Source organism: Enhydra lutris, unplaced genomic scaffold (genome assembly GCF_002288905.1).
Source record: "Enhydra lutris kenyoni isolate GAN:26980312 unplaced genomic scaffold, ASM228890v2 scaffoldscaffold49, whole genome shotgun sequence".
Classification (NCBI taxonomy): domain Eukaryota; kingdom Metazoa; phylum Chordata; class Mammalia; order Carnivora; family Mustelidae; genus Enhydra; species Enhydra lutris.
In genome coordinates this window covers 732,447-757,512 of record NW_019154133.1, presented here as the reverse complement: position 1 = coordinate 757,512, position 25,066 = coordinate 732,447, and the positions used below count along the sequence as shown (strand labels likewise).

Genomic DNA, 25,066 nt, shown 5'->3' with positions numbered 1-25,066 from the left:
GTGTTTGGAATCTGGATAACTTGAGAATGAGTGGTGTAGGGGTGTCTGGGTTGCTCAGTTGGTTAAACGTCTGACTCCTGAATTTGGCTCAGGTCGTGATCTTAGGTTCCTGAGATTGAGACCCAAGTTGGGCTCCATGTTGGACATAGAACCTGCTTAAGATTCCCTCTTTCCATCTCCCTCTGCCCCCCTTCCTCCAGCTTGCTCTCTCTTTCTTTAAAAGGAAGGAAGGAAGACAGAAAAAGAAAAAGAGAAAGAGAGCAAGAAGGAGAAGAAAAGAAAGAAAGACAGGAAGAAAGAAAGAAAAAAACAAAAAAGAAAAAAAAAAAAAAACTAGTGGTATAAAACAAAGCCAGAAAACAAAAATATCTAGAGAAGAACCTGACTTGGTGGTAGAATGGTTCAGCTTTGGATATAACACTGATTTGAAGCACCCACATTAATTCCTGGATAAAATGACTAATGTGCAATGAAATTCAGCTCTAATGCTGGAAAACACACTGAAAGATAGAGATATTACAAACTTATTTATGCTAAAACTTTAGGAGGCAAAAATTGGGGAAACACTTGCATTTTTATGATTGGATGTGAAGGGATCTGGTTAAAGCAGAAAAAGAGGAAGAGGAGTATACCCACTGAAGGTTAAAAAAATGTGTGTATGTAAAGAAAAAGTGCTGTTCATCAGGGCTAATGTTGCATAGGCTTACAGGAAGGTGAGGCTTGAGGAGAAGTGTGGGAATGGTGGGTGGAATTCTCCTAGTGTGGGAATGGTGGGTGGAATCTGTATCAAAATCCACTAATTTTAAGGAGAAACTGAATGAACTTAAACCAATGAAAAATTCTGGATATGATGTGGCAGCATCGTAAAGAGGTCAGTCCCTAAGACTGTATGTGTCACATATTATCACATATTATTATTGTATATGTGTACCTGTGTGTGTGTGTGTGTGTGCATGTAACCTGATCTCAATAGAAAGACCTTAAAAAGTTTTCCTGGAACTAGGTAAGTTGATTCTGAATTACATATAGAAAAATAAAAATGCAAGGATAACCAGGATAACTCCAAAAAAGAAGAGCAAAGAAGGAGCTAATCTATCATATACTAAAATATACTATAAAGCCTTTAAAAATAAATACATTTACTAGCTCTGTCTCCTGAAAAGTCTTCTAAACAGTGTCTCTCCAGCTCCATTGAGCACATATAGTTCACAAATTGTGGTTTCTAAACACCATTTCCTACTCAAGGGGATCAGAGCTTTTTAGAGAATTGGCTGATTTTAAGTCTAGGTAGAAAAAGTACAAGATTAGCCTGGGATATCTCAATGTGCTTGAAAATAAGGACATGTCCAAAGATAAGTAAGATTATATTAACTTAATTTGTAAATCATAACTATAAATGAGAGTCAGCTTAAAGGGCTTTCCAATTGCCAAATTCAGATAAATTTGAACATCAAGTGTTGTTGGCTTACAACCTCAGCATTTTCTTGGGTGAAATTTGGAACTGGCCCCCATACTTAGAAGGTAAGGAGAAACTAAAGCAAGAGGCGTATCGGTCTAGGTTGTATGTAGCAGTTTTTTTTTTTTTTTTTAAAGATTTTATTTATTTATTTGTCAGAGAGAGAGAGGGAGAGAACGAACACAGGCAGACAGAGTGGCAGGCAGAGGCAGAGGGAGAAGCAGGCTCCCCACAGAACAAGGAGCCCGATGTGGGACTTGATCCCAGGACGCCGGGATCATGACCCGAGCCGAAGGCAGCAGCTTAACCAACTGAGCCACCCAGGCGTCCCGTATGTAGCAGTTTTAATAACCAAGGAAATTTGCATAGGATTATCACAAGACAAGTAGATCTTTGCATCTATCCACCAGAATCTTAAAAGTTTATATAGAGATTTTGGTGGGGTTTGGTCACGCATGCAGTCCGGATGGGCTCAACAGCACATTATTCTCTTAAGACTGTGTACTTGAAGTGGCTCCTGTGTGGGAATAGTGGGGGAATATACATTTCAAGGACAGAGGGGGAACATCTGATTGCCTGGGTCCAGCTTGAGGATCAACCAACTGTCACATCTTCTCAGTAACCTCCTCCAACAAGAGTGACTGTAACAACTTATAAAACACTGAATGAAGCAAAATCCATGAGTCCATAATGAAACTCAACCCCCAAAAAACAGGAAACAATTCTGATAATAATTAAATTGAAGGAAATGGTTAGCCTGGTTTTTTTTAAGGAAGAACTCTTCTCTAGTTGATGAGGGACCAGTTCTTTACAAAACGATGAGAATTAATTTATGTAAGAAATGCTGGAATTAGAAAATTACTGTTTATAACTCCCAATGAAATAAATAATTCAGTCAAGAATCATCAACAGGTGCAAACTCATTAGTTAAAAGTATTTTGGTCAATAACATATTCTCATGGTGCCCAGAAATTACTTCCTAATTGCTTCTAGAAGTTGTCTTTTTAAATAGACAGCTTGATGCCATGAGCCTCCTGATGGATGCAATGTCAAGTCTCTGTCCAGCACCATTTGTGAAATATTGTTGCTAGAATGTTTAAGCTGAGCCTAATAAAGCCTGTTTAAACTTAGTTTATAGAAAAATACAAGAAAGAGGAACAGGCTAAACTAAACCATGAGGAAAGAGGCAATTTCCAAGGTTTAGTGTTCTGCGTTCAACATACCGGACATGTGGCCTGGTTTCTTTCTCTACACCACGGTAGGGAGAATTCTCTAGATTAGAAGAGAGCAAAAGACAAACAAATGCAATACTGGAAACTGTATTTGATCCTATTAAAAAAACAGGCTCAAATCTTGGGAGAATTGGGAAAATTTATATATACACTAGATAACAAATGATATTAGGAGATGCAAGCTCAGTTATGTAGTGATAAGTGCCATGTGTTCTTACCAGTCATCAAATGTGTGTGTGTGTGTGTGTGTGTGTGTGTGTGTGTGTGGTGTGTGGAACAAATCATTTGTTAGTTTTTGGATGCAAGGAGATGTTACTCAGATTTCATTGTATTCTTTCAAATTACCTGTTTGATTTTTTGTTTTCAGTTAAAATGTTGAAAAATCCATTAGTTGTCACTGAGAAAAAATATGTATATTAGAGTTAAACAGAAGCAGAAAGAAGTCCCATTGCCCATGTTTAAGGTCATATGCGGTCTTAAAGATATGAAGACAAGAAGTAAATGAAGTTTAATGCTAATCATGGGACTGAAATATTACTCAGAGAGTAATATTATTGAATGAATTATATTTTTAAGCCAGAAAAAAGAAAACCCAAATGCGTATTTACTTTTAACAGGATGGAATTCCCTAGCAAGAAGAAATGGAGCTGTAAGGATGAGGATGGTAATTTTCAGGAGCACTTATCAGAAGGAATTGACGTGATCAGTGTTAGCACAAGAAGATGTTTGCATCTTAGAAGAGGAAAGAAATTGAGTCAGTTTATTATTTACCTGAATTCCTTATTTATTCAGCCCTGTACCGGAGGGTGGAGATTCAGTGGTAATAAGACTCCATGCCTACAGGGAGTTTGGGCATGTGAAATGATGACTTTAGTCTTCTCAGGTACAAGTGCAAGATTATAGGTTGAGATGAATTGGTATGGGGACAAGAGCTTAGGGAATCTAGCCAAGAATATGCAGGAGGTCTGTAAAAAAGATTCTAGAGCCATAAAAGCGAACTTGGCAAAATTAACAACTTGTCATATTTTAGTCAAGGCAATTGCATCACTTTCTTTACCAGTACTTAGTCTGTAATCTGAATGGGTCTAGCAAACAATTGAGGTTTACTTGATTAGAAGATTAGCAGGTGTACATAATGCAAAACAATGAGTCTGGCTTTCTAGGGTTAGTGAGTATGTTATAGAAAAGAAAGGCCATAAATCTGGGCTGGGAAAAGGGTCAAGGGCAACTCCAGATGAATAAACTAAGAACAGTTTAAGAATTGAGAGCCTGAGGTAAGGATGAAAACTAATAGCAGTTTGCTATTTTTAATAGAATGAGAAAGGTGCAAGGATGGATGTCTTTTGTCAGAGGAGAGTATTATTCTTCCAGATTTTGATAGTGGAACAGAGTCAAATGATGAACACACTTTAGAGTTTGAAAAGACATGTGGCTAACTAAGGGTGCTGATATTGAGAAGTTAAAGCATTGTTTTGTTTGTTTCAATTTAATTTAATTTTTTTCAGTGTTCCAAAAGTCATTGTTTATGCACCACACCCAGTGCTCCAGGCAATACGTGCCCTCCTTAATACCCACCACCGGGCTCACCCAACCCCCCACCCTCTGCCCTCTCCTCTCCAAAATCCTCAGTTTGTTTGTCAGAGTCCAGAGTCTTCTCATGGTTTGTCTCCCCCTCCTATTTCCCCCAGCTCACTTCTCCTCTTCTTCTCCCAGTGTCCTCTGTGTTATTCCTTATGCACCACAAGTAAGTGAAACCATATGATAATTGACTCTCTCTGCTTGACTTATTTCACTCAGCATTATTTCCAGTCCCGTTCATGTTGATACAGAAGTTGGGTGTTCATCCTTTCTGATGGACGCATAATACTCCATAGTGTATATGGACCGTATCTTCTTTATCCATTCATTTGTTGGAGGGCATCCTGGTTCTTTCTACAGTTTGGCAACTGTGGCCATTGCTGCTATGAACATTGGGGTACAGATGGCCCTTCTCTTCACTACATCTGTATCGTTGGGGTAAATACACAGTAGTGCAATTGCAGGGTCATAGGGAAGCTCTATTTTTAATTTCTTAAGGAATCTCCACACTGTTTTCCAAAGTGGCTGCACCAACTTGCATTCCCACCAACAGTATAAGAGGGTTCCCCTTTCTCCACATCCTCTCCATCACTTGTTGTTTACTGTCTTTTTGATTTTGGCCATTCTAACTGTTGTAAGGTGGTATCTCGATGTGGTTTTGATTTGAATCTCCATGATGGCTAATGATGATGAACATTTTTTAATGTGCCTGTGAGGCAGGAATCTATCAACATCCTGAGGAAAACATAGGCAGTAACCTCTTCTGACATCGGCCACAGCAACTTCTTTCAAGACTAGTCACTAAAGGCAAAGGAAACAAAAGCGAAAGTGAACTTTTGGGACTTTATCAAGAACAAAAGTTTCTGCACAACAAAGGAAACAGTCAACAAAAGAAAGAGGCAACCCAGGGAATGGGAGAAGATATTTGCCAATGAGAGTACGGACAAAGGGCTGATATCCAAGATCTGTAAAGAACTCCTCAAACTCAACACACACAAAACAGATAATCACATCAAACAATGGGCAGAAGACATGAACAGACACTTCTCCAAAGAAGACATACAAATGGCTAACAGACACATGAGAAGTTAAAGCATTGTGAAGAAAGGCTGAGTGTTAAAGTGTAATTTAGAAAAAGGATTTTTTTTTAAAAGATTTTATTTATTTATTTGACAGACAGAGATCACAAGTAGGCAGAGAGGCAGGCAGAGAGAGAGGAAGGGAAGCAGGCTCCCTGCTGAGCAGAGAGCCTGATGCGGGACTCGATCCCAGGACCCTGGGATCATGACCTGAGCTGAAGGCAGCGGCTTAACTCACTGAGCCACCCAGGCGCCCTAGAAAAAGGATTTTTAAAGAAGATTTATTTTAGTTATTTATTTTGGGGGGGTCACATGTACTTGAGCAGGGGGTAGGGCAGAGGCTGAGGCTCTCAAGCAGACTCCGAGCTGAGAGCAGAGCCCCATGAGGAGCTCAATCCTAGGACCCCAAGATTATGACCTGAGCTGTAATCAAGAGTCCAGTGCTCAGCCAATCCAACTAGAGAAAGGATTTTTTAAATCTATAATTCCAGACAGGGAAAAAGGTGGAAAGGAAAACTTTAAAATGTGCTAAAATGTATCTGTGACATTTCTAAAGGTTTATAATCAACTGGTGCTATAAAGGATATTTTTTTTAATTTATGTAGAATTTTAGTCCTCTCTTTTGGAATATCATGAAGAGAGCTGTAAATAAATAATGTTTGTATCTGTCTTGACTCTAATTGGTTAGAATATTCAGGAAATATGAAAATAAACTCTGCCATGGTTACTGCAACACACAGTTGAGTTTTAAAAGGAAGTCACTGATCAAAACTAGGGAAACTAATATGAGATATTACAATTAAATACTTTCTAAACATAACAGTAAACATACTTTAAAAAGGTTATAGGGGCACCTGGGTGGATCAGTGGGTTAAAGCCTCTGCCTTCGGCTCAAGTCATGATGCAGGGTCTTGGGATCAAGCCCCACATTGGGCTCTCTGCTCAGCAGGGAGCCTGCTTCCCTTTCTCTCTGCCTCTCTGCCTACTTGTGATCTGTGTCTGTCAAATAAATAAACAAAATCTTTAAAAAAATAAAAGGTTATAGAGTTTGTTAGTATATTTTGTTATCTAGTTCAAGGATTTTTTGTTTTTGTTTTTTGTTTTTTGTTTTTTGTTTTTGAAGTCCAGGTAGGTAGACAGACAATAGCTATTGTTACTGCTCGATATGTTGCTGTAGCTGCTACGACCTCATTCCATTTATAGATCATCCCTTATGTATCAGACTGACTGCTAAGTGCTTAGTCATATTGTGTCTCTTCTTTGTTACACCCCAGAAGAATATACTATTATCCCAGATAGTAATATTTGGGAAGACACTGAGGATCAGACAGAGGGCTTTTCAAAAGTGCTGTCAAATGTGTGAGTAAAGATCTGAACACAGCCTTTTTGCTCCACACTTAGACCTCCATGCCTTCTTTAAAAAATGTAAAAGAAGATATTTGATTTGTATATCATTAGGTCGGTGACATTTGTCTCATAAAATAGGCACCCTCACTGCAGCTCCCTGCGTTGGGAAGATTTAAAAACACAACGCTTTTGTTCAGAACTGTGCGGCGCTAGACTGCGTTTCTTGTCCTTCTCAGAGTCTTCCGCAGTGTTTCTGCTCTTGGCACAATTGTGACTTTGAACACTTTTTCTTCCACTATTTATTGGGAATCTGTGGTATCTAAGTGTGTCTTAGGAGATTTAAAAAAAAAAAGTTTAAGAAAAAAACAAGACACTGAACCTGTCCTCGTGAACTGACAACCTACCTGAAGAAGGACATGGTGCATGTAGAAAGTGACAGTAATCAGAATTGGGTAAAGTAAAGATGATTACTTACAGTTACGTAGATTATTAAGGCACTTGGAAAATTTGGAATGCAGAGTCTCTCTCTTTCTTCCAGTGACTTTGCAAGATCCTCGGATTGGGAGATTTGACAGTACTCTCTGGACATGTCATCCAAAGTTAGGAATACGTGAACGCATAAGGGGAAATGTGTAGCTGGCAAAGTAAATAGGACAATGAAGAGGACAACAGCAACCAAAAGATTTAGAGAGGGCCATCTAGAAAGGAAATTGGAAGATGAAAAAGAATGGTTAACTTTCAAAAAAAAAAAGAGGTCAGCAATAAGGAGATACAGTTAATATGAGTGTATGATTTTGTATTCATATTTTATTCACTAAAATAGCGTTCATTATTTGGGAAGATGAATTTTATTTTGGAATATACTGAGATTATTCAGAATTTCAAACAAAACACCTTATTAGAAACTTTTGAATATATAAAACATATAAAACAAGTTCAGAAATATCTATGCATTTAGATGCTTTAGGTAGACAACAATGTAGAGCTGACCCTTGGACAACACAGGTTTGAACTCTTCAGGTCCACTTATGCACGGGTTTGTTTTTGTTTTTGATTAGTGCAGTACAGCACTGTGAGTGTATTTTCTTTATGATTTTATTAATAGCTTTCTCCATCTTAATTATAAGAATACAGTATATATTACCCATAGCATGCAATATGTGAGTTAATCGACTGTTTATGTTATTTTAGTAAGGCTTCTGGTCAGGAGGCTATTAGTAGTTAAGTTTTCAGAGAGTCAGAAGTTATACATGGATTTTTCAACTGCACAGGGGTCAGAGTCCCTAACCCCTATGTTGTTCAACAGTCAACTTCATTTTTTTAGTAATTTAGATTAGTGGGGTGCCTGGGTGGCTCATTTGGTTGAGTGTCTGCTTTCTGCTCAGGTCATGAATTCAGGGTCCTGGGGTTGAGCTCTGGGTGGGGCTCCCTGCTCAGTGGGGAGTCTGCTTCTCCCCCTATCACCGTCCCCCCTTGTTGCTCTCTCTTTCAAAGAAATAAACAAAATCTTTTAAAAATATATATAATTTAGTGACCCAGTCGTTATGAAAATACTTTGTTTTATTTACTCTCTGAGTGTATTCCATCATGTTTGTAGTCTTTACTTGAGAATTGCTAGAGCCTTCTTTTCTTATTCCAGGCCTCCCTCCTGACATTGTTGCAATTGTAGAAACAAACAAACAAAAAAACAAAAACAAAGGTGAAAAACTGTAGAAGAGGGAAGAGGGGAAATAGAGGAGGAGGTCAATGAGAAGACATTCTCCAGATCAGCACTGTCCAGGTGAAAGAGAAGGCAAGCCAGGAAAGCAAGCCATCTTGTGTAATTTTAAAATTTTTAGAAGACCCATTAAAAAGAAAAACGAAACAGATAAAATTAATTTTCATAATATATTTTATGTAACTCAGTTTATCAAAAATTGTTATTTCAACGTGTAATCAATTTAAAATTATTTTTTAAATGTTCTGCTTTTTTTTGTTTGTTTGTTTTTGTTTTGGTACTAAGTTATTGAAATCCAATTGGTATTCCACATGTAGAGCACAGGACCAGCAAAGGTTAAAAAGTGCTCAATGGCCACATGTGCTAATAGTTAGGACTAGGATAATGAAGATCTAGAGGGTTCACAAGTCTCAGGACTATGTCATGCTTTAAAATTTCTTTGACGTCCTGCTCCTTAGCAGAGATTACCCAAGATATATTTTGAAATGCTCTCTGATTGTTTCAATTTTAGCTTTCACTTTTTATTAAGAATCTAAACTGAAATCCACTGAAGTTCATTTTTGCTAAAAAGTAATCTCAGGGCGCCTGGGTGGCTCAGTTGGTTAAGCATTAGAGTATGGTCAGTTGGCTAAGGAATATCAATATTCATTCAATAAATCTTGAAAATTTGCTTTCCACCATTCTGTGTGTCATGAGATACTCTAGAATGTATGAAAATGGAGATTTTGGTGTGGAAGGGGCAGACGGTGACAAATTCCCTAAGAGGTAAAAATAAAGTTCAGGATTAATATGGTATCTTATTTTGTATTAAATTGGAAGATTAATTTCCATATGTAATTCCACTCACAAAACATGTCTCATAATAAAGTGAATAAACTCAAACCAGTTTTTGTTTAAATAAGTACTGATATAATTTTTAGTAAACATTTTAATTATATAATACTTGTATAATTTATGTAGTCTATACATAATAATCACATATAAATGTTTAAATATATACTATATAATATATGTAGTAAAAATTTTGCACTTAACAATATACTTTAAACATACTGTCAGTAACCGTCATTTGCAACATAAATTTAATGGCAATATAGAATTTCACAGTATAAAATTTTTGCTACATTTTGAATATTTTAGTTGATTCTGTGCATTTTCTTTTGATTTTTATTTTAAATAATGTTTATTCCTGTACTTACATCTTTTTGTGTTTTAGTCCAGTGCTAGCAGAATATGCACTTCTAATTTATATGAGTTCATACATTTTTTTTATTATGTTTTTAGTGAAAACACAAGCTTAGCACTTTATTGTTCAGGAAATTAATCTTCTTGTCCAACATTGGTAGAAAAACTGTGTTGGACTTATTTACAGATGATATTAAAAAAAAAAAACCCATATCACAAGAAAGTAGTATATAACCTATTGTAGGTATTTTCGGGAACAGTTTTTACATACCTTTCATGAGTACTTCAGAACCTAACCACTAAGAAATGGGCTATATAATTGTAATTTGTAGAATATTTTTCTTGCATAGGCAGTGACATTTTGAATACTTAATTTTAAAAAATTGCCAGAACTTTTAAAATTTAAAGTTTAAAATGTTATAGTGATTTCTTAATATTTCCACCACCTATATGTGTATTTACATTGGAGTACTCTGGTTGCTTACTGGCACAAATAATAACACTTTAGTAATATGTCACTCACATGTGAAAGTTATTTGAAACGTAACACAAAAACAGAATTATATGGGAAAGGAGTAAAGACACCAGTACTTTTTGCAGTTGTCAATTAATTCTTTCCAACAACACAACAAAAGAGAGTTAGTTCTTTCAAAAAAGAAACAAGTGGAAATGAGAAAGATGCGTATGGCATTTATCACTCAGGAAATTGGGCCTTTTACCTGCCATCAGAAGAGTGCCTGGTGCTGTGAGGGAGACCTGGGTGTCCCAATTGGTTAAGTGTTCCATCCTTGATTTCTGCTCAGGTCATGAACTCAGGGTCATGAGATCTAGCCCTGCATCCACTGAGCTCCACATGGAGCCTTTTCGGGATTCTCTCTCTCTCCCTTTCCCCCTCCCCACCCATGCTCTCTCTAAGAATAAAATAAAACAAATCTTGAAAAAAAAAAAAAAAGGTTCCTTGTGCTATGAATCTTTTCTAGGGAAGAGAAACTGTGCATACACAGCCTCCTTTTGAGTCCTTCAAAGTTGCAAGGATGACTAGAGTTTGCAGAGAAGTATTAGAACCGTTTGATGTCCGTCCATTTTTTGTTTGTTTGTTTGTTTACAATTTTGTTTTTTGGCTGTTGTGTGAATCACAGTAGAATTCTGAAAAGTACAGGAAGAAAATAATTTTCTCAGCAGATTATTCTGAACTAATTTTAGTGAAAGTTTTCAAATGCCTTTCTTTCATTTACTCTTGGGTTAATTAAGGTTCTGTCCCATCACATTGTTGATGGCAATAGTAAAAAAATGGAGCTATTCAAAATAAAGTCTGTGGCCTACTGATTGCTAGTTGGAGGCAAGAAATTGAGACTTCCCTACAACTTTACAGAACAATTTTATGTCTTATTGTCTTTTTGGTTTTTTTTTTTTTCCTTATTTTTCCTAGTAATATATTTTTAAAAGATTTTATTTATTTATTTCTGGAGGGAGAGGGAGGAAGCATGCATGTGAGCGTGCATGAGTGGGGGAGGGGCAGAGGGACACAGGGGTGAGGGGGAGGGAGAGGAAAAGGGAGAGAATCCCAAGCATACTCTGTGCTGACATCGTAGGACCACTCTGGGTTCCGGAGATCATGACCTGAGCTAAAACCAAGAGTAGGACACTTAGCTGATTGAGCCATCCAGGAGCCCCTTTAGTAATATATTTTTGTTGTATTTTATAAAATATTGGTTTGTGACTGGTTAGAAACTTAAAAAAAAGTCATTCACCACAAATTGTTTGAAAAGTATTGGGATAAAACATATTACACTGAACTTACGCATTTTTTTGTTCTTTCTAGATTATGTTCATCTTGAAAATAAAGATGGTATAATTCAGTCATTCACTAACTCATATTTATTCATTTGCTTACAAACACTTATCAATTTGATGTAGTGTTAGTTACTGATACACAGAATATATAAAACATCGTCCCGTTAGTAATGAACTCACAGTCTCCAGAGAAATTTAATTCTATGAGAGTAGTGGACCTAGTGTTTATAGAGTCAATAAACCTTCCTAGAATTAATTGTGTTATTTAAGTAAATATATATATAAATATATTCATACATATACAGTGTGTGTATATATATGTGTATTATAACACTTATAATATTTTTGTTTTTTAAACCTCCGGCATTATATGCAAATTGCTAAAATTTCAAAAGAAATTATCACAGGCAGGTCACATTTAATTGTTCTGATAATGTCATCTGAATAAAAACAGAAAAATATAGAGACTGATATTGATATTCAGAGTAGTTTGCCCAAAAGATCTGAGCAAATATCAGAATCATTATTGATAGAATTATAGCTCTAAAAAAAATAAGGAAAGAGGAGAACGAAAAAAACTTTTTTTTAGATGAAAATATCTGGGAAATATTGATATTGTGGTTGTTTTTAAAATGGAATAATTTTTAAATTTTTTTTTCTTTTTTGCATAGATGTACATATTTTGACCCCATCAGTTTATGTTGAATGCATACAAACTTGCATTGTAGCCATGCATGCGATTACTGCCTTTGCATATAACTGATTAACATCAGTTTCATCTAAATCAAGTTACTTGTCTTCATTTTTGCCTATTTTTTGTTTGCTTTTACAGAAATATTATCTCACCATACTATATTCCCCAAAGTACCACTGTGACATTTTGCTTTTTTAAAAATATTTGGTGAATTCTTAAATGAATCTTTTTTGTGCATGCCATATGTTCAACTCCTGTCTCAGATTTCTTCATAAAGCTTATGTGGTTATTTCTGTTATCATTTCCAAAAATAATTTACTCTGAAGACATAATTTTAGTAAGCAAAAGCACTGTTCAGTATTCCTAGGTTTAAATATTATATAGCAGTTTTTTATATGGCATAGACATACAAAATATGCCAGGTTTTTCAGACCCATTACTTTTATTCCTATTTTATCGATGTTGGATTGGAGAATCAAAGAGTTTAAGTCACTGGCCCAGGGTGACAGTCTACTAGGTAGCAAAGTTAAAATTCAGTCCAGGTCAATCTGATGAAAGTCTGTAATTTTGACCCATAGGTTACTCTCATTTCATAATTCGTGCTATGTTAAGTAGGATTTGATTACTTACACATAGGATCCTCTGTTTTGTTTGGGCTGCTATATCAGAATACCATAGACTGGGTGATCTATAGGCAATAGAAATTTATTTCCCACATTTCTGAAAGCTGGGAAGTCCAAGATCAAGACAAGAGCAGATTCACTGTCCAAGGAGGCTGTCTTTCTGGTTCATAGAGGGCTGTCTTCATGAGGCATCCTCAAACAGCAGAAGACATGAGGGAGCTCTCTCTAGGGTCCCTTTCATAATGGCACTAGTGCCATTCATGAGGGCCCCACTCTCATGATCTAATCACATCCTAGAGGCCCTACATCCTCGTACCATCACATTAGGGGTTAGGATTTTAACATATGCATTTCAGATAGAAAACATTCAGTTCTTAGTATCTTTTTATGTTATGTTCGTTATTTTTCCTGACTAACAAAATGTGTGTTGACTCTTTAGAAATTCTGTGACGCCATTGAGCTCAGGTAATGTTCTCAGTATACAATTACCGAACATTTGCTCTCTTGACTCAAGACAGATAAAATGACAACACTATAAGTTATAAAGACCCACCCTGTCTACCTTTCCTGGCCCCCCAAGTCCCACAACCTTGGTTTCTGTTATCTCAGGGTAAAATCAACAATCAGGATGAAGAAAGCCATATGGCTGGAAATCAACTTCATGAAGTTTTGTTTTGTTTTGTTTTCTGTTTAGGAATTAAACATTGATTAAATTTGAATTGGAGAAGATTCCAAAAATATTATAACCTGAAAGAATTGTACAATCCCCCCTTCAACACATATGCAAGGTATTAAAAGGAAAAGCCACTGACACTCTTGTCTGGAGGTTTTTTTCTTTTCAACATTCCTTGACTTCCAACTGAAGCCTGTTACTTGAAAGAATAAGTAACCTAAATCCAAGACATCTTTGGCGGGGGTGGGGTAGGGTGGTGGGGCTGGTGGTGCTAGGAATAGCAGTGCTTTTCTAAAACACTAAGTTGGCAATAAAAAGAATGAAGGGGAATCCATGATTTCAAGGAATTTATCTTTATGAATCTGCATTTAAAAGTGTGGTCTGAGAAGGAGAAAGAAGTAGCAAATTGCAAGCTGTAACCAATTCAACAAATAAATGAATATTTATTAGTTTGCTAGGGCTGTTAAAACAAAATACTAGAGACTGCTGGCTTAACTGGCAAATGTATTTTCTTACAAGTCCAGAGGCTAGAAGTCTAAGATCCAGGTGTTGGCAGGTTTGTTTTAAGGCCTCTCTCCTTAGCTTGCAGCCTTCTTGGTCAATGCTCTCATGGTCTTTCTTACAGATGCTCACATCCTTGGTGTCTCAATTTCTCTTTATAAGAAAACCAGTCATACTGGATCAGGGTTAGCCCATATGATGTCATTTTACCTCAGTTGCCTCTCTAAAGGCCCCATCTTTAAATACAGTCAGAATCTGAGGTTCTAAGGGTTAGGACTTTAACATACACCTTTTGGTGGGACAGGATTCAGTCCTTAACAGGTGTCAACTATTTCAAGAACTGTAGTAAATGCTAGAGGAAAGGGTTACAATTTTGGCTTTCAAGGAGTTTGCGGTCCTTGGTGGGATAAGGTTAACCATCTTTGGCATGACTCTGTGCGTGGTCTGGAGGTTAACTCCAGACTTTCTCATGCTACCTAAAATCTGGTGACCTCGTTTGAGTAGCTAGGAAGGTGTCCTTAGTCACTCAGAAGTATCTCATCTTAAGAGGGCACTTTTCTTATTAGAAAACATAAATATTTCATTAAGTTTACATATATGAGGCACTGGGAAAACAGCTCAGTGGGAACACTTGATTGAGAGTTGAATTAATGGTACACACATTTAATTTAGAGGACTATGAATTCAGTTCTCCAAAGTGGGGGCTGGGGGTTAAGTTGTCAGTAGAATAACTGATGATTTGGGGAGAGGTCAAGATTAAGAACAAGTTTAGAATTATCTCAGTGGAGGTGATATGTATAGTTGAGGTGAAAAGTGGATGAATCTGAGAATAAGGAACTGTAGGTGTGAAAGTGCTTCTGTCATGACATTTGTGCTCCGTGTTAGTGATCAAAGCAAGGCAAACCAGTGAGGAAGTTGGAAAGACTGAATAGGTCCATGGAAACTGAGAGAGAAATTACCAAGAAAAAGAGTTCTGTCTACAGTAGAGTCTATTAGAGTTCACAGTTTGTTGTTTAAAAAGTTTATAAATACATTTAATTTGTTAGAGTATTATTGGGAAGGAAGATTTTTAGCCTCAAAACCTATTAGCAACTGTCAGATATAGGTCTAATCCACCATTTTTTGGTCAACAATTTGAGTTTTATGTGCAGTGTACACGTATCCTATGATCGTCTTTAAGTAATATGAAGATTGATCGGCTACATGAGGTTCTTTTCTGTAGAGTATTAACTTGTGAAATCAGTAATCAAAGTATTTGCATTAGAAAGTCATCATTACCACAGGAACCAAAACCTTTTAAAGTCTGAATTTTTTTCATTGTCTTTACAAAATAGTTTTTTTAAAAAGATCAGTATTTTCTATCTTTATATGTAAGTAGATCAGATGCACTAATAAATTAGAAGAATTATCACGAGTTAATCCTTTTCCCTCCAAAATATGATTAGTACATTAACCTTTTTAGACTTACTGTCAGAGCAGGAAGAGCTTAACTATATCTGGTAAGTGCTTTAGTCAGTGATGAGCTCTTCTGTTGTAGCTGTGATGGGTCTTAATCCCTTCAGGAGGAGCATCAGCTTTCCAGAAGGAGGGTTCTCAGTCCCTCAAGACCAGAGAACCTGGAAAGGGCCTTGGGTGGGCAGACTGGAGACTTGTGTGTAATTCCTACCTTGGCTTTTGAGCTTTCATCACACTTTGCATGCCTAAGCTTTGTTTCCACATCTGTAGAAAGTGGTGCTAAATTTCTTTGTTCTATCAGATTATTGGCATGATTGATGGTGGGGGGCACTTTGTGTTATTCATCCATATGGTTTCTTTTTTAAAAAGTTTTATTTATTCATTTTAGAGAAAGCAAGCATGAGCAGGGGAAGGGGCAAAGGGAGAGGAAGAGAGAGAATTTCCAGTCGATTCCCCACTGAGTGTGTGGAGTCTGAAGCAGAGCTCAAATTCAGGACCCTGAGATCATGACCTGAGCTGAAATGAAAAAAAAAAAAAAGTTAGATACTTAACTGACTGAGTCACCCAGGTGCTCCTCAAGTATATGATTTCTTAATTAAATGTTGAATTTCACAAAAATAAAGAAGTTTTACTTTTAAAAAAATTATTTTCCAGGGGGAGTGGTGAGGGGCAGAGGGAGAGGGAGAGAGAAACACAAGCAAACTCCACACTGAGCGTGGAGCGCATCAGGAAGCTTGATCTCATGTCCCTGCAATCTCAGCCTGAGGTGGAACCAAGAGTCAGTCACTTAACTGACTGAGCCACCCAGGTGCTCCCAACATAAGGAAGTTTTAAAGCAAGGGTCATAAGTGAGGCTGAAATTGCCTCTTTGTGAAAAAAGAGGACTCTCTAACATGACTGAGAGTAGCATCCGTGTCTAAATGTGAACCCTATTGTATCTCGCATCCCATACATAAAAAGTATGTAAGAAGGAAGGAGGCCATTTAGTTGGAAGATTATGCTGGCTACATGAAGCTGCCATCCCTGTGGGAGGTATGCAGGACAGTGCTTTGATTTTGAATTGGAAAAGCTTATATACTTATACACCTGCATACATAAATAATAATACCAGTAAATAAAAATATCAAAAAGGATTTAACTAACAAATTTTGTAAAAATACTCCCTCCTCTCAAAAAAGCTGTCCATGTAAGATATTGCAAAAAGGACTGTATTTTTTTCCAGAAGGCATTGTCTTTTTGATATCCCCTTATGTCCATCTGGTCCCCATGCACTTTTCAAAACTACACTACTGCTGACTGAACAGAATGTAAGTGCTGGCTTTTTGTGAGTTTCCTTTCGCTGGCGCTTTTGGGCTCCAGTTTCAAGCACTATGAAAGCTTTTTGGTTTAAGTCTGATGTATTATAAAAAGCACAGACTTTGAATCTGATCTGGACTCAAATACTGGCTTTGCATTCTCCTCTAAAAGTTTCCTTTTGTCATCTGGAGAGCGGGGATGGTAACATCTACTCTAATGGCAACTATGAGTATCATCTTTAATAAATAGAACCACCACCTGACGATGTTTTTAATAAATGATGACTTTTTTTTTTTTTTTTTAACTCAGTGGCTCTTACATACAGTTTGGAAGTATCTGGGTGTTAAAAAAACATTCAGTGATCTGATTGCAGCCTTGAGACTCAGGTTTATGGGGACTTAGAGTGGAGCTTGGGAAGTTCCCTAGTTTGTTTTAAGGTGCCATTGGGATGGGAACCAGTGCTGTATCAAGTAATTCAGAAACATTACAAGGTAAATTTAGCATTCTGGTGTAGTGTCCCTTCACCTTTCCATCCCCAGCTCTGTGAGTGTGCACACGTGTGTGCTCCAGTATGAGAACTCTGTTTGAATAGGTAGCTATAGATTTTTGTATTTATTTTTTTAAGATTTTTATTTATTTATTTGGCAGAGAGAGAGAGAGATCACAAGTAGGCAGAGAGGCAGGCAGGTGGGTGGGGAGCTGAGCAGAGAGCCTGATGGCAGGGCTCCATCCCAGGACCTTGAGATCATGACCTGAGCCGAAGGCAGAGGCCCAACCCACTGAGCCACCCAGACGCTTCAAGATTTTTGTATTTCTCATTTCATTTACTTCTGATGAACAGCTTTTGTAGTGTGATTATGAATTAATGCGGCTACTTTTCTCATGGCAAAACCCATGGAAAGGCAATTATTAAAGAGGACTGTGACAACATTGTTGGGATAAGTGTGTATCTCTGAAGCAGACAACTTATACACATCAGGGCAGAAATTCTGGTATGTTTTAAAAATGAGTTCCACTTCTTTATATGCTGTCTAGTATATCAAGTATATAAAATATATTCTTTATATGCTGTCTAGCTTCAAAATTGCACAAGCTTGGTCATAAATAAATGTGTGTGTATCTTAATTATTTTTCAAATTTTTTAAAATTGTTTTTCCAGAGTCATTATATTGACAGCTGATAAGCCTTTAGGTCTTGTATTTAACATTTTGGTAACTAGCCTTCAATACAGTATAGATTTCTCAAAATGGATTTTCTTGATTTTTTTTTTTTTTTTAAGCATCTTGCTTGTACCACTGTAAGCCTTGGTAGTGCTAGTGCTAGCATGAGCTGCTTCTCTTTCTCCATTAGTGGGTCATTCATAAAAACATTATCTCATTAGTCTCCCGAAAACACAAGAAGGATGCTGTGGTGTAAACAAAATATATGCAAGCACTTATTAAAGAGTCTAAGGAGAAATGAAGCTTAGATCACCTGCTGTTCTGGACCATTCGTTGTGCCAGTGCAGAAAATGGAGAAATGTTCATAATGTACTCTGTTTTGTTTTATCCGTTGGCAGAATCCAAGTTGTAAGGTCCTGGGCCACTGAAACTTTATTTTATAGTTTGCTGAACATTTTAAGTATGTTTTATTTTCATAATAAATATGAAAAAATGAGAACATTCCTCTGTACCAATCATGCTTATTTGAGAGACACATGTACATGGATTATTCATTTCCCTCTGTTTTCATGAATTGCATCAGCAGCAGCATTATCGTAACCAATTGTATGTACCTATGGTGTGCTAGGCACCAGTGCATGAACGACTAACCTAATCCCCATGTTGTTTATATAATTGTCGCGAGTAGTAATGCAGTTGTGTAATGGTGTTTAAATGTCGGTTTCTTCCTTAATGTATTTTACCATTTCATGATTACCAATAAAAATCAGCAGCAATTCTTTTTTTATTCTTTTTTAAAATTTTTTTAAAAAATTGTATTTATTTATTTGACAGAGAGAGAGAGACAGCTAGAGAGGGAACACATGCCAGGGGAGTGGGAGAGGGAGAAGCAGGCTTCTTGTCAACCAGGGAACCCAGTGAGAGGCTCCATCCCAGGACCCCGGGATCATGACCTGAGCCGAAGGCAGACGCTTAATGACTGAGCCACCCAGGTGCCCCTCAACACCAATTCTTGACTACTAACAGTGTACCAGGTATTATGTAGTTGTTTCTAGTATTTATACAGCCCTGAAAGGTAGATGTCTTATTATCCCCATTTTATAGATGATGGAAGTGAAAACTTAGGTCAGTTGCCAGTGTAGCTTAGCAAATAGCAGAGCAGAGGTTTGAAAATACATCCGTCTGACTCTGTGCCTGACCTTTTTCTTGCAAACAATAGTATTTTACCATCACCGTCTCCACTTCTGGATTGCCGTTACCCGAAGATCATTAGAATTAGAGTTCCCGGAGCCTTTAGTTAATTCTCTAACAACTCATCTTGATTTGAAATGCACAGCTACTAGCTTTCCAGTCACAGTTTGGACTGGGGCCCAAAATGGTCTATTGAGTGTTTGGTTGTATAAATGACTGCAGCAACTTGCCATCTTCTCCATCAAGCGACTGAATAGTAACGTAATTAGATCCAGCGCTTAGATTTTGCTTCCTCCCATGATGTTTTTATCATTTGGTGATTAGATTACAATGTCAATGATTAACATGCATAGTTTCCCCACTCTAAGCAATAAGAAACTCTCTGTTCCATGTTTGAAGTTGGCTGCTGGGTTAATCCACTAACTGCCTGTACCTTGATCCAAAATTATATACTGATGAATGGTGATGAATTCCATGAAATACAGAAAACTGCTTTGTTGGCTGATACTAAGACGTGTTATGATTTGATATGGCTGTATATAAATGCTCTCACTCAAGCAGAACCCCAGGAAAAGGAGAGAATGCATAGAGCTGGAGAGCCATCCCTAGGGAAAAATCTGTGAAGGCAGTGCAGTAATAAAAATAATAATAATAATAATAATAATAATAAAAACAACATTATCAAAACTTCTTTAGTACCTATGATTGCCAAGCTATATTCTAAGCACACTGCATGCATTCATACCTTTAGCAGTGAGGAAATTGAGGTATAGGGAAGATAAGCCCAGGTCCCAGAGTGGCAAAGCCAGGATTGTAGTCCAGGAAGTTTTATTTCAGATTCTGTGGGGTTTTTCCTTTTTTTCTCTTAGCAGTTTTATTGAGTTATCATTGATATGAAAATTATGTATGTTGGGCAGCTGGGTGGTTCAGTTTGTTAAGCGACTGCCTTAAGCTCATGTCAAGATCCCAGAATTCCAGGAACTAGTCCCGTGTCCAGCTCCCTTCTCAGCAGGGAGCCTGGTTCTCCCTCTGCCCCTCTGCCTGCTCCTGCTCTCTCTCTGTCTCTCTCAAATAAATAAAATATTTTTAAAAATTATGTATATTTAAAGTATCCTGCTTGATGTTTTTCATATATGATACATTATGAAATGATCACCATAATCAAACTAATTAACATACATCCATCACTTTAAGATTCTGTGTTCTTAACCATTCTGAATTCTTTCATAAAGCTGTATGTGGATATAAATGTGGTTCTGAGCATAAAATGCAGATTTAATTTACTTGAGGATTTCTAGCTCAGAGCTTAATAAGTCTGAATATAATTTTTTTAAAATATTTTTTATTTATTTAACAGATAGAGATCACAAGTAGGTGGAGAGGCAGGCAGAGGGAGAGGGGGAAGCAGGCTCCCCGCTGAGCAGAGAGCCCGATGTGGGGCTCGATCCCAGGACCCTGAGACCATGACCTGAGCCAAAGGCAGAGGCTCAACCCACTGAGCCACCCAGGCGCCCCCTGAATATAAATTTTGAGTAAAAATGCTACTTCCTATGAATTCCCCTAGTGTTTCCACATAGGTAAATGGAACTTTTATTTATCTTCTGTTGTATTTTTTTACATGAAAAATGCTGTTCTAGCCTTCTGTCCTGCCATAATGTTACTCTCTTTTGTTTCTTTATGTTTCATTTTTTCAAAGCTATATCCAGTGGATGTGATTCTCCTAACATCAGGTGTTTTGGGGGCAGGTGTTGTTTTCTAAATCTATTAACAAAGAAATTAATCATAGAGACGTGTAATGAGTAGCACAAAATCACCAGCAAGTGAATATGAGGCTTGGAATGAGAGCAAATATTTGATTTCTAGAGAAGCAAAGTATATTACATCATCCAAATTTTGATGGAATAGTTTTAGTTTTCAAGAAACAAGGTTTTAGTAGCAGTGTGTGAAGCTGTAAATACAAGTGACATAAGTGAGGTAAAGGAAGTGGGGAGAACTCTACAAATAGGAATATTCGCTCCATTGAGAAACAAGACATAATTTCAGTATCTCACTGACAATATTTATCAATACTGAAAAAGATCAGTATTCGTTCTTTTAGAAAACTTGCCTTTTCATATTTCAAACTAAGCTGTTTAATTGGCAATTTTTATTATGAATGGCTTCACAAGAATTAGATATGTTACAGAAATAACATTTCAGTAGTAATTAAGTGATAAGATAAAGTTCTCCATTTAATTCAAGTTCTCCATTTAATTCAATAAGTTTCTTTTAACCTCTAGAAATTGTTCTTATAACATGCGTCAGGAATTACCTGTGTTCTCTTTTCTTTACTCTTTGGGTTATTTTCAGAATAGGGATATAGTAAGGGGTGCCTGGGTGGTGTAATTGGTTAAGCATCTGACTCCTGGGTTCCGCTCAGCTCTTGATCTCAGGGTTGTGAGGTCAAGCTCTGCACTGGGCTCAGTGTGGAGTTTGGTTAAAGCCTCTCTCTCTCCCTGTCATGTGCACGCCCTCTCTGCTCTCTCAAATAAATACATAAATCTTAAAAAAAAAAAAAAAGATACAACTAGTAGATGCTTTATTGTGTGACTATAGTTTTCTGCATGTAATAAAAAATTATTTTATGTTTCAATTGAATATTATTTTGAAAATAGGTATCAGAATCCACTTAAGGGCTCCTCATTTTTCTTAAATTTGTTTTATTTGGAATAAATATGCTACATTTTTCTCAAAAGGAAATTATACATGTGTGTGTAATTGTGTATTTTGGTTCAAGATAAATATTATTGCTTGCAATACTGACCCAGAATACATATTAAAAGTCAACTTTCATAAATCAATATTTATCATTTTCAAAATAAATCCATGACATGAACTTCACATGTTTCTCCTTAATTACATTTGATAAATATAATCATTGCATGTTTTTATTTGGATTTTGTCTTGAAAATATGTACTTGAATGTTCAAAATTAACATGCATACACTGTGGACAGTTACTTACACGATAATTATCAATGTATATACCATAAATACTCTCAATATACCTTGTTTGTGTAAGAATGATTCCCTTACAGATGATTCCCTTACATATAAAGAATACGTACACCTTTCACAATATTACTGAAAGTTGAATGGAAAAAATGTTCTGCAGAGTGTAATAAAAATTTATTGTTAAAATTCCTTTTATTTCCAAATTATTACGACAGCTTCATTTCGCTTTGTCTTTAGCTAATTTAATTTGCTATAGCTGTGGTCCCTCACTGTTATCAATTGTCACAACATGTACCTGTTATTTTGGGTCAGTTATTTACAGAACATGCTAAATTAGGTCATATTATAGGTGTTACCCTTGGGTGGAAAAGATAAGGCAAAGTAATCAAACAACATGTGAATCAACTTTGAATAATGGAACTTGGTAAGTTACATATAAGTAATTTGTATCATTAATATACGTGAAATAGGCAGTAGAATTTTGGATATGTTTTTGTGATCAAACTTCTTCATTTCTCATAATTGCAGGCATGTATATAGATTGAGATGTAACGTGTCTCTGTGCTTTATCAAATTTGTAAACTAAATAGAGGAAATACTATATTTGCCAAATATAGGAAATACTATATTTGCATATATCTTTATGTATTTGCATGAATGTAATCACATATTTACCAAGAAGCCTATTTACCTGAATATTTCTAAAATATGCAATTAAACTTATTTTGTCCCTTTAGCTATGTGTTAAAAACTTCAAATATTGTGGAAGAAGTAATTTAATTAACATTATTTACCATACTGGCTATGGTAACATATATTTGTGCACATATGTGGATATATGTGTACACATATATGGCAAGAATTTTTTGCAGCATTTTTATTGAACTATATCTTAGCCCCTTTCCAGGAAAAAAAAAATGTGATTAAATGTGATTAACTCTGTGCTATTCAAAGGGTGGACCAAATTGCTCCACAGTGTTTGTTTTGGGCCTGCCAAGACACAGAAACTGAGACTGAACATTTAGGAGTGTGTATAGAGGCAAAGCAATAGAGTAATTGTGCCTATTGAGTCTGATGAACATTTTGACTTGTCTTCTTGTGTGTCAGGTTTTATTTCATTTTCCTAGTAATTATTTTTTGTTTTATCGACCCATGACAGACTGTGGGAGGGTGGAGGGAAGGAAGGAAGGACAAAAAGACTGGTCCTTCATTAATTACAGTTTAAAAAGCACTGATTTATTTGATTCATGATTTATCTGATTATATCATAATTTATATTATAATTTATCTGATTCATGATTCAAAAATTTCAACATACAACCAAGATATGATACAGAGTTTAAAATTATTAGTGTAACTGGAAAAATCCTGTTTCAGTAAATGTCATGTCCATTAAGATTTTCTGACATATAAAATGCAAAAACTGGCATTACCACTTGAATAATAACATTTTATCGAAATGGTCATCAGCACTCAGGTAGCTCCTTTCTGTTTATAAAGAGAATATTTACACCTTATTATTTATTGATTCTGAATAATATAAATGATCTTACATTAAAAATACTAATTTAAGGGAATGAATATATTAAATACAGATACATTGAAATTCTAATTATTTATAGAAAAAAGTCCTGGACCATATTTCTTAATCTCTTTTGCAATGTGCATCTTCATTTTTCTGCCTGTGGCTCTTTAACCTTCACTGTTGTCTTTGATAGTTTTCCCCCATTTTAAAGGTGGTGGCTTGTTTATCTTTAATCCATGAGCCAACCTATACTTTGTCCTCTACTTCCATTGCTCAGCTGACGCTTGTGATTTCTGGGTCAAACTACCCATGCAAACTCATCCATCCTAGGGTGCACAGAGAAGAGTTCTTTAAAGAACATTTTAACATTTTATGAAGTGAGAATGATAGTCTCAGTGAAATGGAAAAGTAGTTCAGTGCTTTCGTGTGTGATGTCACACATTCACACTTGCTATTCGTAAGGCGTATCACCTCCCCTCTTCCTCCCAGCATAAGGCTGGGATCCAGGTGAAATTACCCTGTTGTACAGGTGCAGGTCAGCCTTACACATGTTGAGTTTGCAGGAACGTCACATCCTGAATTTTTTTTGTTTGTGATTTTATTTTATTTTATTTTTTTCAGAGTTCCAAGATTCATTGTTTATACACCACACCCAGTGCTTCATGCAATACGTGTCCTTCTTAATAACCACCACCAGGCTCATGTCAGTACAGGCTCTAGGAACAAAATTCAGGCTGCGTGAGCTGGGTGACCCTAGATTTGTTCCTAGAGCCTGTACTGACATTTTGGGTATGATTTAACATAAACATTTTTGAAAAATCTAACATTTTGCTGAGTTACCCACTAGCATTTGTAGAGTTGATGGGGAAAGGGAACCTAGGTTTATATCAGCTTCTTTCTGTGTAACAAGGTCATGAAGAAAAATGGTATTCTTTTAATACAAATCTCAGCAAAGTTGGAAGGAAATGTAAAATTCCTAATAAATAAGAGAAGCTTTAGGCCAACTAAGAATTAACTTGTAAGAAATGGTGAAGATGGCAGGTGGAAGGAGGAATAAGGAAAGGATAACACTGTGAAGTTATGGAGATGAGCAAAATGTGCAAAGATCAGGAAGCATGAAATAAGCACTTTGCTTCTAGAATGAGTCGTTGAGCCAAGAGGGTGAAAGAGGCATGATACATTACTGATTGTGGCTACTTGCATCTGTAATGGACTGTGTGATCACTTCCTGCTGCTTGGCTGCAAAGACCCTTAACTTCCTGGGAAGTATTACGTATAAACCAGTGCTACCCAGTAGAAATTTCTGCAGTGAGGGCAGTGTTTCTGTTATCTGCACTGTTTAGTATGGCAGCCACATGAGGCTAATGAACACTTAAAATGTGAATATTGCTACTGAGAAACTGAATTTTTAATTTTTTCAATTTAAATTATTTACTCTGAAATAGCCACACGTGACTGGTGGCTACCCAATTGGATATTGCAGATATAATCCAAATGACTTCTACATTATACTAATATCAGTCTTCTGTTCACTATTCCATTTGAGCTAATTCACTTTCCAGATAGA

The 25,066-nt window shown here is 36.5% G+C and overlaps 1 protein-coding gene across 1 annotated transcript in view; it reads left to right on the top strand.

Moving 5' to 3' along the window:
• The window catches only part of LOC111156812 (RALY RNA binding protein like), a 686,812-nt gene that overhangs the window by 6,753 nt on the left and 654,993 nt on the right, over nt 1–25,066 (top strand). The gene's annotated exons all lie outside the window — the stretch shown is intronic.